The sequence below is a fragment of the Sturnus vulgaris genome, chromosome 14 (assembly GCF_052056855.1).
Source record: "Sturnus vulgaris isolate bStuVul1 chromosome 14, bStuVul1.hap1, whole genome shotgun sequence".
NCBI classification, from domain to species: domain Eukaryota; kingdom Metazoa; phylum Chordata; class Aves; order Passeriformes; family Sturnidae; genus Sturnus; species Sturnus vulgaris.
Window position 1 is genome coordinate 16,791,053 of NC_142256.1, and position 13,040 is coordinate 16,804,092.

The 13,040-nt window shown below is 38.5% G+C and overlaps 1 protein-coding gene across 1 annotated transcript in view; it reads right to left on the bottom strand.

Moving 5' to 3' along the window:
* The window catches only part of COL4A6 (collagen type IV alpha 6 chain), a 126,991-nt gene that overhangs the window by 113,092 nt on the left and 859 nt on the right, over window positions 1-13,040 (bottom strand). The window lies entirely within an intron of this gene.

Sequence of the window (13,040 nt, forward strand, 5' to 3'; positions counted from 1 at the left end):
TCAAGCAGGAGATTGCTCATGCAGTAGCCCTTGGCCCAGTCAGAACGGGACCAGATGTGAAGAACGTGCTCTACTCTGCAGCCGGGAACCATGGTTTGTCTTGGAGCCTGTGGCAGAAGGTGCCTGGTGAGACTCGGGGTCGACCACTGGGATTCTGGAGCAGAAGCTACAAAGGATCTGAAGCCAACTACACTCCCACAGAGAAGGAGATCTTGGCCGCCTATGAAGGAGTTCAAGCTGCCTCAGAGGTGATTGGCACAGAAACACAACTCCTCCTGGCACCCCGACTACCAGTGCTGGGCTGGATGTTCAAGGGAAAGGTGCCTTCCACACATCACGCCACTGACACCACATGGAGCAAGTGGATTGCCCTCATCACTCAGCGCGCCCGTATTGGGAATCCAAATCGCCCTGGGATTCTGGAAATAATTACAAACTGGCCTGAAGGTGAGACTTTTGGATTGTCTTCTGAAGAAGAAGAGGAGCAAGTGGCACGTGCTGAGGAAGCCCCACCATATAATGAGCTACCAGAGACTGAAAGACGATATGCCCTCTTCACTGATGGTTCCTGCCGAATTGTAGGCACTAACCGGAAATGGAAAGCTGCAGTATGGAGCCCCACACGACAAGTTGCACAAGCTACCGAGGGACAAGGTGGATCGAGTCAGGTCGCAGAGCTAAAAGCCATCCAGTTGGCTTTGGATATTGCTGAACGAGAGAAGTGGCCAAGGCTCTATCTCTACACTGACTCATGGATGGTAGCTAATGCTCTGTGGGGTTGGCTGGATCGCTGGAAAAAGGCCAACTGGCAACGCAGAGGGAAACCCATATGGGCAGCTGAGATTTGGCAGGACATTGCTGCCCGAATAGAGAAACTGACCATAAAGGTTCGACACGTGGATGCACATGTACCCAAAAGCCGGGCTAACGAAGAACATCACAACAACGAGCAGGTGGACCGAGCTGCCAAAGTGAAAGTATCACAGGTGGATCTAGACTGGCAGCACAAGGGAGAATCATTCCTAGCTCGTTGGGCCCATGATGCCTCTGGTCATCAGGGGAGAGATGCGACGTACCGATGGGCCCGTGACCGAGGGGTGGACCTTACCATGGACAGTATCTCACAGGTCATCCACGACTGCGAGACCTGTGCCGCAATCAAACAGGCCAAGCGGGTGAAGCCTCTGTGGTATGGTGGACGATGGTCAAAGTACAGGTATGGGGAAGCCTGGCAAATTGACTACATCACCCTTCCCCAAACCCGCCAGGGCAAACGCTACGTACTGACCATGGTAGAAGCAACCACAGGATGGTTAGAGACCTACCCTGTGCCTCATGCCACTGCCCGGAACACCATCTTGGGCCTAGAAAAACAAGTCCTTTGGAGGCATGGTACCCCTGAGAGAATTGAATCAGACAACGGAACCCATTTCAAGAACGGCCTTATCAACACGTGGGCCAAAGAACATGGCATTGAATGGATATATCATATTCCTTACCATGCGCCAGCTGCCGGGAAAGTTGAACGGTGTAATGGACTCCTTAAGACTACTTTGAAAGCACTTGGTGGTGGAACCTTCAGAAATTGGGAAATGAACTTGGCCAAAGCCACCTGGATGGTTAACACCCGAGGGTCCATCAATCGAGCCGGTCCTGCCCACTCTGAACCCCTACACACAGTGGATGGGGACAAGGTCCCAGTGGTACACATGAAAGGTATTTTAGGAAAGACTGTTTGGATTAATCCCACCACAGGCAAAGGCAAACCAATCCGTGGGATTGTTTTTGCTCAAGGACCTGGTTGCACTTGGTGGGTAATGCAGAAAGATGGGGAAACCCGTTGTGTACCGCAAAGAGACCTAATTTTTAGTGAGAACTGTATGTAAGGTTTCATTTTGTATTATATATCTGTAAGAGGGTATTGGTTTGGGTGTGATGTAGATGGTAATAGAATAAGGGGTGGATTATGTCCTGGGGTACAATGCAAAAATGTGTATTCTATCACCATCTGTTAAAATGTGGGAGGGGTGGTGATCCTTATCTCTGTGGGAGATATCCTCTGCTGATGTGCCATCTGATAAGATGGGGGGATGATCATCGTTATCTATTCACAACCCATCCCTCCTCCAGAAGATATATTCTGTTAATGGGCCATTAAGTCCTATTGTGTGACTGATAAGATTACATCACCCCATTGGGAGATGCCCCAACCAGGGGCAGGAGCCAAGCCTTTCCTACCTAGATAAAAAAACTGGGGTTTGGGACCCGAGGGCAGACCTTTCTACTGGATCCCAGAGGAAAGTCGGACCTTTTTCCACATCATTGCTGGATCTTCGGAGGAAAACTGCACCTTCTACAGGAGCACTGCTTCAACAGAACCACATCTGTCATCCAGGAGGACTGCAGCCACCATTTATACGGACTGCTACCAACACCCTGACTGACAGGGTGTCAGGTTGTATTTCTGACTGTGTTGGTGGTTGTTTCTTTTATATTATTGCATGTATTTTATTTTTTTCTCTTTTCTCCTATTAAATTGTATTACTGACTTGGAGTCTCGCACTGGTTTTACTTTCAAACCAACACACCAACACAAATACATGAAAAGAATATTACAAGATTTAGGTAAAGTCTTCAATTTTGTGAAATTAAAACTGAAATTCAAACCTGCATTCAGATCAGCTTTTACGAAATATGTATATTGTATATTATTATCCTAATTCTCTATTCATGCATATTAGAAGAGCTACTAGATTAGTTACGAAAACCAAGAAAGAAAAATACTTGCATCACCTTAGGAATTTGAGAAAAACACAAATAAGCACTCATTCAACTCCCCACTAAATTTGTTTGAGAATTACCCACAGTTATCTGCCTTGAGGAATACCTTCCCCTCTGGGAGCGCCTCCCTCCAGCACAATGCCTTGAAAGAAAAGAAAAATACATGCAATTTTTGATAAACAGGCAGACAAAGCAATGAGAGCAGTATGATTACTTTACAGATAGCTACAAACATGGTGAGGAGCATTTAAGAAAGTTACACAAAGCCATTTATCAACCTATATTGCTAATAGAATCTAGGATACTTTATGCCACTCGTGTTTTATCTACAAAATACTAGCTTCCTGCCCTAACCATAAAATATTTGATAGAAGTCAATATCCTGCTACAGTTTCTTGATATCATCACACAGCAATTAGTGATTTCAGTCTTATCAAGGGCAGACGCTGCAGTGGTTATGAACTGAGCAAGGACAGTAAATTTCACAATTCTGTCAAGTAATTGAATGAATTGTGTGGTTTCATCTTACAAAGATAATCTGGTTCCAAACAGAATTTGAATTCCTTTCCCACAGCAGTTTTATGATTAACTTAATGGAAGCAGTTCAGTGCTTCTGTGCAACTTTTTTGAGATACAAGTTGATACTAGTGCTACTTTGATACAGTGTGATGTAACATCTAAATAATCAAGTTTAAGATGCCACTGAGATTCGATAAATAAGGAAAATCAGGATTACTTATGCCAGACTCTAAATAAATTCCAAAAGAAAGTGAGGCCCCCAGGGACACAGTATGTAAGGTGCAGACTAAATTCTCAGTGACCTCAATTGAACACAGTAGCCAGAGTACACCTGACAGCAGTATAAATGCTTTTCAATCGTCTTTACCTTTCTCACAGTTGCATCCATATGTTTTAAGTGTCTTACAAAATACCTCTACTGCCTATCTAGGAAACTATCTACCCTTTGAAAAGTAAAGAAAACTGATGACTTTCTTCACAAAGACTAATCGTGCTTTTCATTTTTTAAAATAAAACCAGATAAGAAAATGTTGTAAATCTTAGATCTGTGAGCTGCTGGGTTGCAGAAAGGCCCCTCTAAACAAGTATGTCGTGGAGCTAGTCTGTACCTGTGTCTCATTGCACATTCCTCTGGCAAAGGAATTCAGGCCTGAAACCTGGTACCCCTCTGTCCTCCTCTGAGTGAGTTCATAATACCAGAATGAAGAGGAGGGAAGTAACTTTCTCACTGGAATTTCTTTAATGGAAATTATAAGAACACATCTTGATGAAAGATATGCTGGAAGTATTTTGCCTGGTTATTCACAAAGAAAACGTATTATTATATATAGAAAACATAGAACTACTTCAGGAAAATTTGTCTCTGTTAAGTTCAATGTTATTATATAATCCAAATGAAATCTGTAGCCAATATTACTTCATGAAGATGCCCGGGCTGACAGTCTTCTGTATAGAGAAAACTGTAAAACAGTTATTCCCAATGTGGACAGTAACTTAGTAAAAATAAAAACTTCAACTGAACAACCAAAAAAATCTTAAAGTTGCCTTCTCATAGCCTTTATTTACTTCTATCCAAAATACTTGGTAAACACTTTGGTTTGTGATTCATAAAGTATCCTTGAACGGAGTTGAAAAGTTATAGTAGCACTGGAGATCCAATATAAATATTAATTCTACTCTACGACTGACTAACTGTAGTTAAGACTCATTAGCTGGATTTTAATCTTGCCCCTCCACTCTGAAAGATGTGCAGAACTTGGCTGGATAGCACAAATCTGAAAAATAAAAATCAAGCAGATTCTTTGGAAACTTCACAGTCTCATGCTTGCCCATAGAAGAAAGTACAATTGAATGAAGAGTCTTTAAGTAGCCATAATTAACATTTTACAGTTTTGTGCCTTACAGGTTAGAGGTTCAAGCTTTCAAGATTTCCAAAGGTAGATTGTACAAGTTCCCCTCATTTAGAGAGGAGCCTTACAAAGCACACGGTGCAACAGTTCAAAGATGCATGACTTGAGGCAAAGCCTTCTTCACACATCCAGGACATTAAGACCAGTACTCAGCCTGGGCCAGTGCAAAGATATCTGAAAATCGCTCAGGCTTTAAAGAAAAATCGCTTTAAAGCAAAAGCTGCAACTTGTTTCTTTGTATTACATAAGGAAACAGCATGAAATGAATGAAAAAAATGAACCCTAGAGAAGAGTCGAAACAGATCAAATGTTTTAACTTCAACAGCATGTTCGTTTCAGGATTCAACCTATCCTGTACCTCTGCACAATGGAGGGTCTGCAACACATTTTACCTTCAATGGAAAATGTGCTCTGCCACATTGAAAGATGTTCTGACCCAGCCCTCGGTTCGTATAGTTTAAGAAGGGCAGTCTTTGCAAAACCTCCCGGGTGATTTCCCACAGGCCACTTGAGGCATGGGGGCCCCTCAGTGCCCCGAGACTCTGATGAAGGCTCCCAACACTCCACACGCCCCAGGGCCAGGACATTCACATGGAAATTGCTCCCCTAAGAGATACAGGTCAAACCACAGTTTGGAGCTCACTAATTATCTAGGCAGATTTTGGTTTAATCCTCACAAGATTATACATTCACAGAGATTAAGGTTGTTAAAAGTACCACAGAGCAAACCATATAATCACTATATTGAAGAGATCATTAACTATTCTGTTTATGGTCACCAACTCCTTAAATTTTAAAACCTCTGTAGTATTCCAAGGAATTTTCTGTTTCTATTTATGGTAAAAGCCAAGGAACTGACATTTACTTTGGTGACAAGAACACATTTGTTACAGGAGTGGTTTGAAAGCTTCTTCTTTTAGTCACCATATTAACATATTTTCTCTACATTTTTCTTACATCTTACAGCTTTTCAAGTCACAGCAAAGCCAAGCACCATATGTAGAAAGATTTCACAGGCTGTTACCAGTTTAAGCCAAAACTACTTTATTAGGTTAAAAATGCACTACTCTTCCTTTGCAAAAATGATCACAAAGTTTACAAGAAGAGACAGCTATTAAAATTATTAAAAATACATTAAAAGTATATTAAAAATCCACTTCTATCTGAAAAGAGGTACAAAGTTTTTGCTAAATAGTAGTCAATGTGTTTGTGTTACACCTATTTCCCTAGCAGACCAAAAAGCACACACATTTAAAAAGTACCCCAGAAACGAAGCACCTTACTTTTGGCACCCAGGGCTTACTAGAAACCACCTCAGCCATCACACGAGATCAAGACAGCACACTTCTATCATTTCTGGTAATAAAGGCTCAGCATTTTCTATGCAAAATGCTGTATACACTGTGCAGTGCAATACAGGACCTGCCAACCTCACCTTCCAGCCAAACCCACACTTCATATATGTAGAGAAGGCATTTACAGAGATATGTTGATTTTACAGATAATTTTCCAACTTTTCAACCCCTCACACACACTTTGATCATAGTCTAAAACTTCACAAGGCTGAAGCTGAAAGCCTACAGGTTCCTTTTATGGAAAAGTCTGAAGACTACTATAAATTCTTAATTTTCCAAGCTTGATTTTGATCCTGCAAGACTATGTTCTTCCAGTTGAGTTACAATGTGCTTTGTGAAGAGTTTTAGTCATCCAAGTACAATACGATTCCCCTTCCTATAGTTTTGATGTGCTTCCACTACAGTAGTAGCAATAATTCCAAGTTGTTTTAAAAATATTTTTAAAATATATATTTTACAGAGCAAGAGGTATCTGCACAATACTTCACAGCAAAAGTTTTATATAAGGAAAACTACTACAACTTTTAAATGTTGCTCCTCTTTGAGAAAGTCAAGCCATTATTCAGTGTGTCACTTAATCTATTTAACTTTGTTACAGTAATGATATGCATTTCTATATGCATTTCTAAAAAAACGACTTGCCAGCTTACAAATTCTAAATAGACGTTAACTTAAAGTATTAAGAGTAATAGTTCCATCACTTCTTCTACAATTTTATAGTTATCTTTTATGGTTTCAAGATTCTTTTAAGAACTAAGCATTATTTCATGTCCAGAGAGATACCTTACAACTTGCAAGGGCATGACCTTAATAAGAAATAATAACTTCAATGATTCAAACAAATGCATAAGGAATGTAAGAAATTGATTTGAAAACACTAATACAATGTGAGAAGGTAAAGCACATGCAGTAATTTTTGAGAGTTGGGAAAAGACAAAGCACTGACTTGTCACTATATAGAGCTTTAAAGTGGTGCTGCTTGCAAAATAGAGTTGGTGATATTTAATTTGTGGAGATTTGAAGACGCACAGGAGCATTCATAAGTCCATTTCTTGCTTAACCGCACTTTCCATTTTCCTCTCTCCTGATTTTTAGGTCAAAACCAACCCCTCCAAACAGTGCTAGAAATTAATTTATGCAGTTGGCTTTCAGCTTACTCTGTACTAACACTATCTTAATCTCCAGAAAGCTGAAGGTTTTGATCTATCTACCAGCCAAAAAAAAAATGCAAAGGAAACAGTTAATGTTGCTGTTGCCACCTTGCTTACAACCTTTCTCCTTTAATGGAATTAGAAAAATTACAAATATGCAAAACTGAAGAAAATTAAATATTAATTTCATTTTTTACAGAAACTTTGATGTATTGCCTTTTCTAACTAATTCCAAATTAGTCCATCTACCACACCTAGAGAGTAGATTTGACCTGAGTTATGCATCACACTGGGGTTTTGTCAAATGCTTGTGTCAAGCATGGAATCATTTGTTTCTACACTTATGGGGAAAGCAATGAACATTAGGTGCAAACCTCTTAAAGAGATTTGTGCAACAGAGATTCCTGGGTAACAGGCACTGACATGTCCTCGCTGCTGCTGGGAGTAAGGCATCAGAGAAAGCAATGCAGGATTAACAGCAGTGATACTGGCAGCCTCCCTGACTATTAAAGCACAAAGGAGAGACAGAAAGGCAGAGGAGCTTATGAGCACGTTGAGGCAAGGGCTGGAGGCTGTATAAAGTACAGTAGATTCTAGCCAAATAGGAGAAAATAGAGTAGTGAGTGAATAATGCAAACTCAGAATTCAGTAACTATTGACATCTCAGTGGACTGAAGCAAATCAGACCAGTTTGGTTCACAGAGTTGAGTCTGTCAGTGTTAAGGTAACCACATGAGCAGAGACTATGCAAACTGGATGGTGCTGGTTTAGTGGCCCCCAAGAGGTTGACATAATCAAAGCAAATCAAAATTCTGCAGAAACAACAAGAAGGGAAGCCCAAAACAGCGGGATGTCTACAGCTTCGTATCTGTTTGGATATGAGCAGCATCAGAAGGCCAGCAAAGTCACCTCTGACCAGCAAGAACAGTTAAAAATGTGGCAAAGTCAAAGAAGAAGCAGATCCATGGAACAGCTCCTTTGACTTGATATTTGTGTTTCCTCTTTGTGTTTCTTTAGACCTGATAGAAGAGGAAACCATTCTGAAAAGAAAAGATTAATTTGATTATAAGTAGTAGATTATTGTCAACAACTTTTTAAAGTAGACACTTTAAACACTCCTGGAAACTGCAGCAATACAACTTCCATAAAAATCGCACGATCAGAGAAGGGGAGGTCATATGGAAAGACCCAAGGCAGGCTGAACTGCAGGAAGTCTGTGCAAAAAGCACAGGAACAAATTATTTGCTTTTCCCATGTATTTTCAGATTTATTGCTTACACCTCTAAATTTCCTTTTTTGCAGAGTAAAGGGAACGAGAATGGCACGATTCCACTCTAAATGCTCTTTCTGTTCAGACATGTAAATGGAAATAAGTATGTAAAGCTCAGTCAAGGTTTATAGCCCTTTTGGATTATATGGGTAGCTAGAAAAAAAGAACAAAAAAGCAAAACAAAGCCCCAGCGATGTAAAGAAATTAAGTGCATAATGTCAGTGCCTGATCTCCCCACTGATCTTCTTCCAATAATAGTCAACACTGCAGTCACTATCAAGACTGCATTTTGCAGATACCCTCTAACAAGCAATTCAGTCTCCTTCTAAGCCCTTTTAAAACACAGATTGACCTTGCTAGAACATTCCCTTCCACAGCTAACAACAGAAAAGCTTTCATTTTATTTTTTTCCACAATAATAGTCCTTATTTTGAGACTTGATTTTCAGAGAGTTTGAAAATAACCTATCAATGACAGCTTAAAAAAAATCTTATTTTTGTTCTTAGTCATCATTATAACATTTAAGCTGAGATACAGGCGTTATCAAACCCTACTCATGAAGAGATTCTGTACAGCAAAGATGGAGAAAGTGGAGAGAATCCCCAGCATGAAATACTCTGCCTCCTTCAGGGATACCAGCATAACAATAGCAGTGCTTAAATCAAGGGAACACAGTGGCTGATGCCAATGATTGTCCACAAAAGGAAATTAAATGCTTCTTCAGGTCACACAGTGCCTCATACCTATACAAAAAGCAGCCACAGCCTTAAATGGATAATTATATTACAAAAGTTCTTCAGAATAAATCACATGCATTACTTAATTTCATAGCTGCTGTAACCTGACATGGTATCCGAGTGCCAAATAAAATTCAACTTGCTCAATTGTCTTCAGCACATAGAAAATATTCAGCAAATAAGCAATTATTTCTTCAACTGGGAAAATATATTCATCTTTAAATGAAAATTTCCCCTAAAATGTAACACCTTAGCAAGAGCTAGAAAAATAGCACTGTCATCAACAATCAGTTTCTTTTTTTAGTAATTCTCCTTATTTTGCTACAGAACCAGAGTATAATTCTTATTATTTTACCATAGACCTATTGTTATTCAAACTTGACCTTTACAGAAGGATCATTCTCAATGCAGTAGTGAATCTTCACCAACAAGTGTCTCCACATGCATTCTTACAGATTAGAAGCTGCCTTATCTGGTAAACAAATCCTGAGATTTATAAGATTAGGTTGGTATTTTATATTATTTCTTGAATTCTGTAGACTCCCTCCTTGTGAAAGTAACTTTACTGTAGATAATATTTTTTTTCCAATAAAGTTTACGGCTACATAAAGATACAGCTGTAAAGGTCAAGTTACAGAAGGGTTGCATACTTAAAAATACTGATTAAAATGGCAAAGGAAAGGTCAAAACTTTATAAATACCTCTTAAAGGATTATATCATATTTACAGAAACTCAATTGGAAAGAGTTACAGTTAAGAGTTGCAAATCTGGTTTTAAATATCCATAATTAAACTGCTATTATTTCCCCTCTGTCACCCGCTCTATAACAAAATTTATTTTTGGCCGTTGAAAACAAGGAGTTGAATTCAATTAAGCTGGTCCAGTACATAATAAAGGAAAAGACACTATGAAGCATTTGTATCATAGATATAAAAATAATAGAAAATACATGGAAAACCTAGGATGTATTAAGACATAGATAAACAAGATCACTCGGGCTAGCTTGTCATAAACTAGCAGAGCTTCAGTTACCGAAAATAAAGCAGACTTCCTAGAACTGGTTTAAGCACAGTTTTTGTTAGCCTTACTTGGATAGTGAAGGTGTTCTTGCTGAAGAAGATATCAAGTGCTAGGAAAAGGAAGTGGCTGTAGTTAATCTGCACATCTATTAGCTAAAAAAAACCAAAAAAACAAACAACCAAAAAGAAATAAACAAAACCAAACAAAAAGACCACAAAACAACAAAAAACCCCATCCAGATTTGAAAGAGTTGCAACAGTACATGAAGTCCACTCATAGAAGAAATCTTACTGAAGTCCACCTGAAACCTCAGTTGTTCCAACAGAACATGTCTGACAATAAGTCCTAAAAGTAGTTCTTTAGGATATCACATCAAAACTAGGATGTATTCCAGGTGTACTCAACTAGCTCAACAACAACAGAAAGCAAATAAATGAGGAGTTACCATCTCACCTATATGCCTGGTGTGCTCTCAAGGGGGCACAGAATAACTGCACAGGACGAGGATGCAGCTCACCTGAGAGCTTTGTGAAGGGACACGAATCTCAAATTTTATTGCAAGAGTCTGTCTCTCAATTTAGTGACCATTTTCAGCACATGTTCCATCTCACATTTATGACACCTCAGAAGCATCAGCAAAACTCTGATTATGCTTTTAAAAGTCCCTCTCCTAAAAACTCTACTTTGCACTGTAGCCTGCAAAAGCCTCAGGGGAGGACAGTGCTTAGCCAAGGTGAATCCCTGCCTCTCCTTCAGTGTTCCAATATTTTGTGTTATCTCCTCTACCTTTGGACAAACTTTTGTCACTTGTCTTAGTGCAATGAACTTCTCAAAGATAGCAGTACATCGTTTTGTATTTGCACAGCATTTTGCACTGATTTGCTCCTGGTTCATTATTAACGAAAATTATTGATAATAAAAGACTGAAACCATGAATGAAGCATAGGTTCTGGAGGGATTCCAGGGTGAAAGCTGTTAGAGGAAACTCTTAGATCACTCCCAGCAATTAGTCTACAGGTAACAATCTCTCTACCATGTAATCCCATGTGTAACAGCAAGTCATTCATGTTTTCAACATTTGCTTCAAGAAAGCAGAGATCTTGTCACAAGACTAATTTTGTACTGCCATACAAAATAGATCATCATTTATATGCAAGAAAAATAATTATTAACTGAGATATTAATTCAGATACATATTAAAATCTTATTCTTACCGAAAGGGAGATGACTACATCTCATAACTGAGACCTCTGAATCAAAGCCAGCTTTGATACAAGATGCTGGCCTGATGTGCCAGCCACTGTGTACATTAGTCATGTCCACAGTACCATTCCTGAAAAGTGCTCAAGAACTTGGAACAACATTTTAGTGGTGTTTCTTTTACAACAGGTAAGTTACTGAAATAAGATTATTTAAAAGAAAAAAAATGAACAAAGTTATAAATTACATCATCTTCAGCAACAAGTTGACTGTCTCTGTGAATAGTCTTCCAGAAGTTGTTATTCCTTAACCTAAAGCTTTAACCTCATTTTATTGACATACTTCACTGTGCTCCAGCACTTCAAATTATACATCAGAGATCTATTAAGAAGTGTTTCAGAGATCTTAGTTTTCCTAAAAAAAAGTCCTGTTTAATGCAAGTTCAATCACCAGTCCTTTTTCTTAACAGCTTATTTCATGCTGGAAGGCGTTAGGATGTGTTTTTAAATCAGTGATACTGCTGTATCTGAAGTTGACCAAAATATAGTTTTACTCTTTCCTGCTGGGCATGTTTGACACGATTTTAATAGAAATAATTAAATCCATTATCTGGTTAGCTACATAAAGCACTAAGTATTTTATGGACCTATTTCTGATTCTTCTTCATATTTTTAGAGTGATTACACAGCAACCCTGAAGAAAACTCTCAGGAAGACTTAGAAATACAATGTAGATATTAATTTTAATTATTGTGATGACTTAATTGACAAGAGTCCCTTTATGGGCAGTGAAAGATGTTAAAGAACTAACAGAAATCTGACTGCTTAAGAGATGTTTCCCAAAAGGTATGGAGCAAACAATTGAAAATCTGCTGTTAGCTACATCTGCATCAATCAGCAATAATTTCACTGCCATGTTGCATAAATTTATATAAATTATTGCAAAATCCAGCACATTTGTCTCAAAATAACTTCAACATTTGCTTTTAACATACCTGCTTTATAAAAGCAATTTCTACCTAGATTCCACTGCAGTAAGAACTCTTAATAGAACAGTTCTTGGTTTTGTTGAATAAAACTCTCTAATCTTTTAATCTTTGAGAAGATCAGAGCTTGTAACTACCACCTGATCAGGATGATGAAATTCTACTAGTGCAATTGATTATGAAAAATGCAAAACATAATCAAGCCTTTCCTATTTATGAAATGTATAAATCCCTCTGCTATTAAAGCCTTTTCAGAAGATTTCTTCCCAGTTGCACAGAAAGATTATAGACTATAGAAAGATTATAGAGAAATTTTAATCAAAAAGTAGCAAAAGCGGTAGAAAAACATTGAATAACAAGTCAAGAACCCATGTTTCAACTAGTTTTGTTAGAAATCTGTCTGAAGTTGAATCAAAATTAACATGCTTAAAAAATATTATACTAACATTAATATTGTATTTACACTATCAAATCCACACCACAAACATTATTGTCCAGTCTTAATTAACATTACAATGTAACAAAGAGGTGGTTTTTTAACTGCTGACTGAACATCAGTTGGACACTTAATTTAGGCTACAGATTTATTCACTAGTTAAGTGGGCTAACAAT